This window comes from Salmo salar, chromosome 29 (assembly GCF_965601325.2).
Source record: "Salmo salar chromosome 29, fSalSal1, whole genome shotgun sequence".
NCBI classification, from domain to species: domain Eukaryota; kingdom Metazoa; phylum Chordata; class Actinopteri; order Salmoniformes; family Salmonidae; genus Salmo; species Salmo salar.
This window is the reverse complement of record NC_138319.1, coordinates 4261341-4272560: the sequence shown is the minus strand read 5'-3', so window position 1 is coordinate 4272560 and position 11220 is coordinate 4261341.

Below are 11220 nucleotides of genomic sequence, written 5' to 3'. Positions count from 1 at the left end.
TGGATGACAAATCAGCAGAACTTATTGAAGTTGCTGACCAAATGAATGATGAGAGAACTCAGGTGATGAGGATGGAAATATTGATTTCTAAGCAAGCAGAGGAAATCTCATCACTGAATCTCTCGCTCCGTACTCGAGACCTCTATCTGCGAACCATGACAGATAAGTTTGAGACCGAAAGGAGCAGAGGTGACACTCACGTGTCCAAAATCGGTACTCTAAGCGCTCAAGTGGACTCTGCAATGCAGCAGAAGACCACCCTTAGGTACCATCTGGAGGAAGTCCAGAATGGTCACGCTCTACAGCATGACTACCCATCCAAGCAACCGGAGTCCGGTACTCAAAGGAGTGAAGACGATAGGTTTCAGACATTGCCTCCATCATGTGTCCCTCAGTCTTCTCCTCTTGGCCATTCGGCACTGAGTAATATGGAGCATCTTGGCCAACAAAGCCAAAGCTTGGCTTCTCCTCTTGGCCTGTCGGCCCCAATTTCTCCACAGAATGAAGCCAACCCTCTCCGCCCGCTTGGCGCGGAATACCTTGACAAACTCGTCAAGAATTTCCCCACCTTTGACCCCGTTCCAGGTCAGCCAAACGATACTGAGATGTTCCTAGCTGACATAGAGGACGCGTTGGGTGGCTACCCGAATGCTACGGGTTCTGACAGGGTTTACCCGTTGAAGCGAACGTCGAATAGACACGTGACGAGGTTCATTCGCCTACAACAGCAACACGTGCTAAATGACTACGCTAAACTTGCCACAGCTTTGAAATTAGAATTCAGTGGTTCTGCGACTCGCAAACAAGATAGCTCACTGGCTAACACGGTCAAACAAGCTCAAAACGAACACCCACAAGCTTTCTATCATAGGCTTCGTTCAGCTTACTTTGGCCTACTCACAGAAACAGGAATGGAAGAGCTGTTACCGTTCAAACAAATGTTTCTGTCGAACATGTATCCCACCTTCATTACCTACTTGGGCCCTGTAGCCCACGTTGGCTTGCCTATCTTACAACTCAGAGAGCTTGCAAGCACAGCTTTTGAGGCATCAAAAGCTCGCAACACTAAGAGCCCTGACCACTCGGTTTTGAAGTTTGACCAGGAGCACTCACTCCAGTTAAAGGGTGCATTATCAAGTATTGGAGCGTCGAGAGATGACGCACAACAACAGTTTCTACCACGAAACCATGATTCCAATAACCGCCGCGGTCGAAATAACTGTCGCCTTCAAAACGACTACCGCTACAATCGACCTGTTCGCTACGTTCCTGCACCTAACCCACACAAAGTGTCAGAACACAAGGGTAACAAAGGGTTGAAGGATGATCAAAACGTAGACCAATGTTCTCCAGAAGTTCCACTACGTGAAGAACTAAAGCGAGAACAATTTGAGAAAAGGGTAAAAGATAAGTCACAAGGACTAGACGGGGAATTACCAGGTCCGCAGAAATTAACACCCATAACAAGGACGTTAAAGTTCAAATTTCTCCCGCTCTCATTCAAGACCCTATCCAGGGCCCGCTTGGTCAAGAAACCAGCCCCAGGGCTTTGTCTATAGACTCTGATACAAAAGTTGCGAAGAAAAAGGTCAAACGCTTCGTTAAAGCCAAGCCCACTCAAAATCGGAAAAGTCAATCTGCTTCCACCTTGAACAGAAATGACACATCACGTCGTTGCGAACGACCACTCCACTTTGTGGGGAATATGTCCACAAACCACGAATCTAAACGGCCATACCTGGAAACAGTCCTGGAGGACTGCTTAACTTGTCATGCGCTAATTGATTCGGGTGCGACAATATCACTCATCTCTCAAACATTGTTTGATGATCTCAAAAGGGCTTTGAAGCCAACTAAACGTTGGTTAAAAGTGGAGCGATGCGACACTACACTTCGAGGGGTCACTCAGACTACCTCGCCTCTCACGTTGAGAGTCATGCTGAAACTACACTTCAAGGACGTATCGCTCGTTCACCCTGTGTATGTTACCAGCCTCGAAACTGTACCCCTGCTACTTGGAGCAGACTTGATGGATCGGTTACTCTCATTGATGGATTGGAAAACCAACCAGGTATGGTCACAGGCCACAGTGCCTTCTCCACTGACCACACTGTCTTCCCCTAACGCTAGCTGCAATGCAGTCATTCACGAGGGGTATCTGTCGAAAGCACCCCTGGGGAAAAAGACGTTTAGAAACCTCTTGGTGCAGAATCCGATCCAAGGAGATATTACGATATCTCGACACATTCCATCAGCCAATCTGATTGACCATTCTTTTCATGATTTCGAGCCAGCTGTCTCTGTGAATGAGCAACTTCCCTCCTCCTTGCAGTCGTGCAATACGGTAGTTGAGATGAACTTCTCTTGCCCTTCGGACACTTCCGCAAGCACTGCGGCCGTCTCAGCAAGAAAAACATTGATGCGCAGAGTACACTCTGCTTCCGATGATACACCTTCTGCTTTGTTGGGGACTGTCACCCCTTACAATGACACTAATGGCGTCAGTCCAGCAACTGACCCGATGACTCCCACTGGTGAAACACTTTGCGATATCACAGACCGATATCCTCGTCTCAGTTTGCAGGTACTGAAGAGGTTGCCACACGCGGACGCGGTTATGACTGACAGACCTCGACAGCCACTGAGGGTGTTGAAGCACAAACACCAGGAGATTTGGTTAAAAGGTTACAGCCATTCTCATAATAACGCGGCCACTGACAACTCGTACATAGGGTCCGACCTTTTCGTTTGCGCCTCGGACACCAACACCACCCGCTGGTGGGGGGGTCCCGAGACACAAAGGGGGGGAATAGTAGCCCAGACCCATGATGAGCCTCATCGAGGCCGGTGGGGGGGGGGTTGAGACTACGGACAACACCGTACGAGGCCGCCAGAGCATAAATCAAATCCAGTTGTAAACTCCCCTATGAGAACAGTGAGGAGCAGACAGGCCCCTAGACGGGGATTATCTTAGAACACATCTAAGATAGTTCTGAGGTGTACCACACTGGTCGTAATGGAAGTCCAGTGGACTTGTCCACCTCCAAAACAAATGGCAACAATAATCATTCCTTGCCATGTGTAGGTTCAACTACAATACAACTAGTAATATGCTCCAATCATGTGTTCCGGTAGATAATATTTCAGAATAAATTGGTAGGACAATTGGACCCCTTGAATACCAGTACCAATACCACAGTCAGTCCAGCAACACTCAGTAAGAGGATTAGTAACCTCACAAGTTAAATTGCTATTGATAATAGCGACATAGGAGTCACTCAGAGTGCAACACGGGGAAGGGAATCTCCATTGCACTCTTCCAATGGTTAACACATGCCACTAATAAATAGAACCCTCCGTTCAGGAGAAAAGTTATTAGAAGTCATGAACCATGATCACACCACGTACGACTGGTCTAATACTTAGAGTACTTCCGTCGTGAGGTTAGCTCCTCCGTGGATAACATAGCTATGAAATAGACTTCATACCTACTGCCACTACAATAGTGGAAGACACAGTGACTTGTAGAAAACTACTACAGACTCCCTTGACACCAATTCTGACTGACCTCCAGGCATTGACCTGAAAATTACCTGACTACGTCAGACTCATTCTGAACAAGTTGTAATCTGCCAGGATACTTGGTTTTCTTCCCTTGACATGCGCGATTGTGTAAGCATAAACGCACATGCACAACGGAACATCCAATTAGGATTTATGCTAGGATCACTTAAGGGTCCAAGCAAAATACCAGCCTTAGTAAAGTTGAACATTTACTTCTAGGCCTTTGACTCTACAGCACTCACCAGTTTTCTAACCAGAAGTCCATAGGTCATCCTGTAGACTGCCCAAAACTAGTGCCTTACAGCTGTAGACTTATCATATAGTTGTCAACTTAGGATAGTACCCTAAGCGCCACCCCGCAAATTAGGAAAGCCCTAGATATGACATTAGACAATGCCATGATAGGGTCATTTTGCCAAGACCCTGGACGTAGATAGAATACAGTCCAATTAGATGATTAAGGTGGCATAACTATATTTTGTTTTGTTTATGCTTTCATTCATTTTCTTCGGCACATAGAAAGTGATAAAGCCTTAAACAACTCCCCCATACAACCATCAGTTAGTGCCACAACGTCGCTCATTTGGGAGGAAATGTAATGATATATTTCATGAGTGTGTGTGCGTTGTTAACATCTGCCTAAAGTTACTGCCCAGATATTCCAGTCTGGACGACCAGACGACGGGTCCGGAACGGCGATCCCAATCCGGACATCCGCTGCCGAGCCATGGAACGGACTTCTTCATTTGCAGAGACCCTACCCGGGTCGACCACCAGAGGGGGGACTGCAATAGCAACCACCAACTGGACATCTGCTGCCCAGCCTTGGAGCGGACTTCTTCATTTGCAGACACCCTACCCGGGTCGACCGCCAGATGGGGACCACAACGATGATCCACAACCAGGACAACCCACGTTCATTTTTATGTTGGTTTACAACATGCAGTTTAATCGCAAGATTGAACCCAACATGGGGGGACTGTCATGACGTTGGCCTGTGGGTAAGGTTTATGACCCCCCCCCCCATAAATACCTTTCTCCCTTCCCCTCTCTGACCCTACTGAAGGACTTGAATAGCCTGTGTTAAATATAGAGAGTCTGGGAACATCAAACAAATGGGGAAAAGGAACCATATTTTGGTAATAAAACCAGTTGGAAATATGCTTGGGAACGTAATGAGTATGTATGTCAAGTTCGGTTGTCATCTGAGACATTATGACTGATGACAGGACGACATAAACTGTACCTGGGAAAGTATACACCCTCTAGTTATCAGAGTCATTTCAAACTTGAAATGTTTGATATTGAAATTGTTTGTTAGGAGATTAAATGTAATTTTAGCTTCCAAATGAGAGAATTGGGTTTTCATAAGGAAAGTGCCCTGCTTGATCAGTGGCCCACCCCTGTGAAGAGGAGGGGTTATAAACGATGAAACACATCCTTCCCCCCTCTCCACTATATAAGCCTTTGACGAAAAGATAACCAGGTTGTTCCAGTACGGGAGGTCTGCAGCCTCTACGTTAGAAGGACACACATGTCAAGAACAGAACTAAGCCAACCTCGGCGTGAGCTTTGGTGGCGAATGGTATGAACTTTGAGCTTATTCACTACAGAAGTGATACTTCCTAGCCGTTGAGTTAGCAGCGGCCGCTGTAGACGGGGGCTAGGAAAGGACGGACGACGGATCCAGTCTAACAGACGGACGAAGATACCACCACGTATCCAATTTACCACCAGAGACATTCTTCCGAGTTTACAGGAAGATCTGTTGGCCAACCCGGCCAGCATCTACGACCAATCTACCGAAGCGCAGCTCAGAGTAAATATTTATTGCATTTTCCTTTTCCAAATGGGCGGTAATTTAGAATGCATAAGATAATGTATTTACGATAGCATAGCTGCTGTTTCTTTGTTCCTAAATCTTCCCGCTCTTTCATTCAAGCCCAACCCCCTTTACTTTGTGTAACCAGCCATCATGTATGACATCATTTGTATTCGGTGTATTTGTAATTCTGTGTGATTAGTTTAGGTATTTAGTAAATAAATAATTAAACCCAATTTTGTATTGCTGATTCAACTTGTTAGCCAGGGTTCGTGAAGATAGCCAAGAATTTACAACTTTCATTATGAGATTGAAAATAAGATAAGGGTTAATATTGACTGCTATCGATGTAAAATATTACTAAGTATTTTAAGAGTTTATTCGGAAGATAACGGCTCTATAAACGTTCGTCCGTGGTGCCCCGACTTTCTAGTTAATTACATTTACACGATTAGCTTAATCAGGTAATATTAATTACAGAGAGAATTTTATAGGTTAGCATGTCATATCACTTAATCCGGCATCGCCAAAGACACGACACTAGTTAGCGGGGTGGGCGCTAATAGCGTTTCAAACGACACTCGCTCTGAGACTTGGAGTAGTTGTTTCCCCTTCCTCTACATGGGTAACGCTGCTTCGAGGGTGGCTTTTGTCGATGTGTTCCTGATTCGAGCCCAGGTAGGAGCGAGGAGAGGGACGGAAGCTATACTGTTACACTGGCATTACTAAAGTGCCTATAAGAACATCCAATAGTCAAAGGTATATGAAATACAAATCATATAGAGAGAAATAGTCCTATAATTCCTATAATAACTACAACCTAAAACTTACCTGGGAATATTGAAGACTCATGTTAAAAGGAACCACGAGCTTTCATATGTTCCCATGTTCTGAGCAAGGAACTTAAACCTTAGCTTTTTTACATGGCACATATTGCACTTTTACTTTCTTCTCCAACACTTTGTTTTGCATTATTTAAACCAAATTGAACATGTTTCATTATTTATTTGAGGCTAAATTGATTTTATTGATGTATTATATTAAGTTAAAGTAAGTGTTCATTCAGTATTGTTGTAATTATCATTATTATAAATAAATAAACAAACAAAAAAATTGGCCGATTAATCGGTATCGGGTTTTTGTCCACCCCCCAATAATCGGTATTGGCGTTGAAAAATCATAATCGGTCTACCTCTAATACGGGTAAGATTGTCTAGCTAGCTACATTTTCAGATATTTTACGTTTCACATTTTGTCATGAAGTTGTTTTCATTACAAGTTAGTGTATTGTTCGCTAGCTAGCTAATGTTAGCTGGCTGGCTCGCTAGCTAGCGTTATATGTATGATCTGTGTAGCAATATTATTTATATCTCAGAGCCATTTGCATTACTAGTTATAGCCTAATATTAGCTAGCTAGCTAACATTGAACCTGCTTGGTTAGCTACTTGCAGATTGATGGAGGGTAGTAACATTATGAGTTGGGATTATGGTTCATTGTTTAGCTAGCTAGCTAGTTACATGTCTAAACAAAAGACTCCACTATTCAAGTAACCATTTCACTACACCTTCTGTATTCTTTGCATGTGACAAATAAGCTTAGAATTTATTTGACATATTATGTGTTTACCAGAGACGGTAATGTGAAGAACATGACCTGCACCAAAGTCCAAATAGGATATAATGTTAGGCCAACTAGACCATATCCAAGTAAAAAAAAATCTCCGGTAAAATGCCCTGCTTTTATTTTCTCACACAAAGCTATTTTCTGTAATTGGCTCACAATTATTTGTAAACAATGATCTTGTAGTGAGGTTATTTTCCTGTAATAATGAAGACAAATGAGCTGAAGTGAAGACATTGTCAGCTATATGATATGGCCATTATTTGAACTAGCTAGAAACGGACCAAAACATTGCTTAGAAAGTTGGTTTTAGTTGCCTGGTTTGCTAGATTGACATACTAAATTCATTTTTAAACGTGTGGGTTTATTGGTGTTAAAATACACTAGTTATGCTATTTTTGGACTACCAGGCTGCTGATGTCATGCACCCTGTAGTTTTTGTGTTTATACTATTTCATAATGACAGCATCAGTCAAGTTTGATGTCGGACGACAATAGAATGTTCATGACGTCACTGCAATAACTGTCGATAAACGTAGAATAAACCAGCCTTTAGTCTTGAAATCTTTGGTTGTTTAGTATATGACCTCACATGTGAATCCATAAACAGATGGGTGGGACTAAGGCTTAAGAGGGTGTGAACAATGTACACAAAGAAGAGCTCTCCAGTAGATTATCAAACATTCAAGGGCCTCAAAAGTGAGGTTACAAGTTTATCAACTTTCAAAGAAGAATTACTTTCCCATTGTTCCTCAACTGTAGTGTATGATATACCATTTTCTAACTCTGAGTCTCTACTTTTATCCAATGTAAAAAATACAATTTCAAATTTTGCTACATGAGACCAGATCGAGCCGGTCGATCACATATTATCTTTAACATAGCGTAGCTCAGTGCCACCTGGCAAGCATGTTTATCCTCTCTCCGTGATCTGCCTCGTTCAGTTCTAGACCCGTATTCATAAAGCATCTCATAGTAGCAGTGCTGATCTAGGATCAGGTCCCCCCTGTCCATATAATCTAATTAATTATGATCTCAAAGATCCTAGATCAGCTGTTATGATAGGGGGGAGGTTAGTGTTAGGACATAGACAAACACACTATCCAGTTTACACTTCCATACTCCATTCCCCCAGGGTGCAGCAGCAACCTTGTCCAAGTGCTGCCAATTAGGGTGATCAGTCAGAGTGCTAGCTTGGAGAGCCATGAGGCTGCTGGTTGATTTGGTGGTCTTAAGGCCTTTCGTTTGGTTTGAGTCTTTGGTTTGGGTATGCCTGTTTTGTAGGTTTCCATTTTGTATGTTTATTTTCATCACCATCTGAACAACTAATAATCCGCTTGGGCTCTCCGACCCAAAGGCATCAAAACAGAGCTGGTCCTGGACCTAAGGTAAGGTTTCCGTCGCTCTGGGCACATGTGCATTCAACGCGGTCCTCAAATGCTGATTTCTCACAAAACTGCAAACATTCATTCAGGTTACAGACCAAGATGACAGAATCTGTAAGTCATTGAGAGAGGACATCAGTCCTATATGTGAATCCATGATAACAATGACGGAGAAATCAGATTATCTCGAGGGACAATCAAGGCATAAAAAAATGGTTGTGGACGGAATTTCAGAATATCCACATGAGACCTGGACGGAGTCTGAGGACAAAGTGAGGGAAATGATCTCGGAGAAACTGAAGATGGACCACAGGATGATTGAGGTGGAGCGCGCCCACAGAACTGGAAAACACACCACAGGCCCAGGTGACAGGCCGATAGTGGTCAAATACTTTTCCTCTTGCTTTGTTTGCTCTTTTCCATATTATGTCTATTTCTGATAAGCTATCCAGGAAAGGGCTGAAATAGTCCATATTAATATATTTTGCCTTAGAAATAATGTTCATGAAATCAATAACTTGCTAACATCAGATAAAATGTATATATTAGCCATTTCTGAGACTCACTTAGATCATGAATTTGTTGCTAGAGCAATAACAATACAAAGCTATAACATCTGTAGAAGAGACAGGAATGCTTATGGGGGAGGTGTTGCTGTATATATTCAGAGCCATACCTATAATGCTTAGAGAACATCTTATGTTAAGTGTTATTGAAATGTTGTGGTTGCAGGTTCACTTGGCACATCTGAAGCATTTTCTTTTGGGGTGTTGCTATAGGTCAGTATTTAAATAATATGTGTGAAATGCTTAATAGTGTGTGTAAACAGATGTCTACTTTCTTGGGGACCTGAATATTGATTGTTTTTTATCAAGCTGTCCGCTCAAGAGGAAGCTTCTCACTGTAACCAGTGTCTGCAATCTGGCTCAGGTTATTAATCAACCTATCAGGGTGTTTACAAACACCACAAGAACAAGATCATCCACATGTATTGATAAACATTTTACTAATACTGTAGAACTTTGTTCTAAAGCTGTATCCATACCCATTACTGTAGAATTTTGATCTAAAGCTGTATCCATACCCATTGGATACAGTGATCACAATATAGTGGCTAAATCCAGGAAAGCCGACGTTCTAAAAGCTGGGCCTAAAATAATGTATAAGAGGTCACACAGAAGATTTTGCTATGACTCTTATGTGGATGATGTTAAAAATATTTGTTGGTCTGATCTGGTTAATAGGGAGCATCGAGACACTACACTTGATGAAATTGCTTCTTCCAATTATGATGAGGAATTGAAAACTGTATGGTTGAAGAGATGGGGTAAAAGGAGTGGCTAATAAGTCTGGCTGCACATCTGACTGGCTGACTTCCTGCTAATTGAGAAATTATGTGACCAAACTCAACAAAAGAAGAAGAAACTGTATTATGGAACCAAAACAAACAGAAAGACAAATTCAACCCTGTCTTTCATTGAATCAGATGGCTTATTTGTCACAAAACCATTTGATGTGGCCAATTATTTAAATGATTACTTCATTGGGCAAACTTAGGCAGTAAATGCTAAAAATGAACACTGAGCTATCAAACTCATGAATCAAAAAACAAAGAATGAAAGTTTGACTATTTATAAAGTTAGTGTGGGAGATGTGATTTAAAAAAAAAATATGTAATTTTAGCAGACACTGTTATCCAGAGCAACTTACAGCAGTGAGTGCATACATTTTCATACTGGTCCGCCGTGGGAATCGAACCCACAACTCTGGCATTGCAAGTGCCATGCTCTACCAAGTCAACAATGACAAACCCAACGTAAACATGTCAGCACTTATTGTCCAGCATTTGGTTGGCATATCCTATAGGCTAGGTCTAGGGCAAGTTCTCAAAAATAATTGTCAATAAAAATCTAGCCTAGTTTGTAAGATAATTTATACATGTTTTGGAGTGTACCACTTTTGACTAAGAATTCATTGCAAGGGTTCAGATTTCACTTGATTAAAGAAATGTGCTTAAATTGGCCAAACTATACAGATATTGGATCTTAATTTGATCACTGTTGCAGGAAATTTAAAACGTAATGTATTTTAGGTTTGAAAATGCTTCTGAAGTTTGCAATTTCCACTTTGAAATTTCAGTCTTGATTGTCCCTTGTGAAAAATAGATCAACCCCACAAAAATGTCCATTAATTATAATCCACATAATAATTCACATATCCTGTTGCTTCAGGATAATTTTTTTGCTGTAGTAAACTTGCTCAAATTAAGGTCCTACATCTGTAATAACTAACCTCATGCAAGGCGTCCTCAATGCACCAAAACCGTCCATTTCCCTTCAGAGGCCTTACTCCGGACCTATAATTTGAACAGACTATTTCAGGAACCCAAGACTATCCTGTGGCTACTCTATCCTCACAATCTATCACAAAGAACCACAAGACGTCCCAAACCAACCCAAACAATCGGGCCATAGTACTAGTCCAGACACAAAACTGCATCCCAAGTTACACCCTATTCCCTATGAGCCTTGGTTAAAAGTAGTGCACTATATAAGGAATATGATGCCATTTGGGACACAGCCTGTTTTTCCTGGTACTTTCCAATGTTCATCACTTTTGATTGCCTTTGACACCAATGTCCGGTGAACCAACCAGCACCCTTTGAAACTACGCTCAACATTTCTGACATGGTCTAGCTGCAACACAACAATGTGCTACTGAGTTATTATCTAATACATGTGGTTGAAGTAAAAACAACAAAACAAAATCTCTCGATACCTTTTAAAAGTATGTTGAAAGATGGGAAGATCCATTTTGTGGACGATAC